Here is a 2,082-nt window from a genome sequence, read left to right on the forward strand (position 1 = left end):
TGAGGACCAGGTAACCATAGTCCTCAGAAATCCACCAGAGTTGAGGGACATCCGGCGGCAACACCTAAACAATCCCGGAAATGAAACTTGGGTGGATATAGACTAGCACCTGGGTGCAGTGACATCCCAAAATGTCAAACTATTCGTTGTCATGAGACTTTATTGTTGAACAGGATCCTAAGCTGCAGTTCTCTGGAGGGAAACCGATGGCTATAACATTTTAGCCTCACCAACTAGAGCCGACACAGACAGTAACAAACCTTGGCAGACACTAAGAAATGATAAACTGAACTACAAAGTGAGTTCAAACCCCCAAAAGAAGAACCTCCTGTCTGATCTAAAGCTCCACTTTATCCAGACCTTGTTATTCAGTTTTCAGGTCAAACATCTTTAACAATATTTTATATCAACACCATAACAGAAGAGAATGACTCAGGTCCTCACATTAATTTCGTCTCTCTCAATTAAACTTCTTCACAGCAGCCCCACACAGTAATGATGAGTCACACTGTGTAAACTGAATGAGGCGGATTTAGTTCCTCTCAGATTTCTTAAAGGTCCCATGGCATGAAGGTTTCACTTTAGGAGGTTTTTAAGAGTAATATGAGTGCCTACGGTCCCCCAGTGGCTAGAAATGGCGAGCCCTGGGTATCCTGCTCTGCCTTTGACAAAATGAAAGCTCAGATGGGCCGATCTGGAATCTTGCCCCTTATGAGGTCATAAGGGGCAAGGTTACCTCCCCTTTCTCTGCTTTGCCCGCCCAGAGAATTTGGCCCACCCATGAGAGAGACATCATGGCTTTCAAATGAGCAAAGTAGCAGTTGGTCAAGGCCACACCCCCAGCTTCCACCTTGCCCCCCCCCCCCTCAAAAGCTACAGAGCCAGAAATGGCACATACTAAGGGAAGCTCATTGTGGGACTAGCTCTAGTGGCTGTAAATCTGCACCAAGGCTGGATTTTGGAAAAAGAGACTTCAGATACAGTATTAGGGGACCACTAAGGTCTGTATAAAAGAGACTTTAGGTGCAGTATTAGGAGACCACTAAGGTCTATATAAAAGACACTTCAGATACAGTATTCGAGGACCACTAAGGTCTATATAAAAGACACTTCAGATACAGTATTCGAGGACCACTAAGGTCTATATAAAAGCATCCAAAGAGCACCATGTCATGGGACCTTTAACAACCATCAAATCATGCGTGCAGCTAGCATGCTTCCCAAACTCTCATCCTCCCACTACAACGGAAGGTTCGGTAAATACTGTTAGGATTGTCAATGCAACAGCAACAAAAGCTAAAGTAATAAAAAGTAACAGCTTGATTATTTTAAAGGTGACAGTTCTAACAAAAAAGTTGATTTTCTTCAGCCTGCATCTAAAAACTGTAAAACTCAATAACAATGTCTCATTCCAATGATAATAACTGAAACATATTTTAACCTTTTAAGCAGTTTTAACTTCACGGGAGGTAGTAAAAGATTTAATAACCTCCGCCAACGAGGTCATGGTGTTTGGTTTGTTTTTGTCCGTTTGTCTGCAGGATTACGGTGAAACTGAACTGGCGTGATTTTCATGAAACCTGGAAGTATGGCAGATTCCCCGCCTCCACTGACCGAAATGGACACCACACTGCCACCTCCCAATCAACCCAGTGATGTTTTAAGGAAGGGGAAGAACTGACCTTTTTGATCATTTTGGAGCCGACCTGAATCCCAGCACGTAGACACTATTTTCCCGTTAAGGCATGAAAGTTTCACTTAATGAGTTTTTTTTTAACATTAATATGCGTTTTCCTAGTCTGCCTATAGTCCCCCAGTGGCTAGAAATGGAGATAGGTGTAAACCGAGCCCTGGGTATCCTGCTCTGCCTTTGAGAAAATGAAAGCTCAGATGGGCCAATCTGGAATCTTGCTCCTTATGAGGTCATAAGGGGCAATGTTACCTCCCCTTTCTCTGCTTTGCCCACCCAGAGAATTTGGCCCACCCATGAGAGAGAGACATCATGGCTTTCAAATGAGCAAAGTGGCACACCCCCAGCCTCCATCTTGCCCCCCTCCTCAAAAGCTACAGACTCAGAAATGG

General features: G+C 44.0%; 1 long non-coding RNA gene across 1 annotated transcript in view; it reads left to right on the forward strand.

Annotated features, from left to right (window-relative positions):
* LOC116702963 (uncharacterized) overlaps positions 1–2,082 on the forward strand; it is a 15,338-nt gene that overhangs the window by 1,514 nt on the left and 11,742 nt on the right. The window contains exon 2 of the long non-coding RNA XR_004335297.1: positions 1,931–1,937. This is a non-coding gene — a long non-coding RNA (uncharacterized LOC116702963). The remainder of the gene's footprint in view (positions 1–1,930; positions 1,938–2,082) is intronic.

Source organism: Etheostoma spectabile, chromosome 15 (genome assembly GCF_008692095.1).
Source record: "Etheostoma spectabile isolate EspeVRDwgs_2016 chromosome 15, UIUC_Espe_1.0, whole genome shotgun sequence".
In the NCBI taxonomy this organism is placed as follows: Eukaryota; Metazoa; Chordata; class Actinopteri; order Perciformes; family Percidae; genus Etheostoma; species Etheostoma spectabile.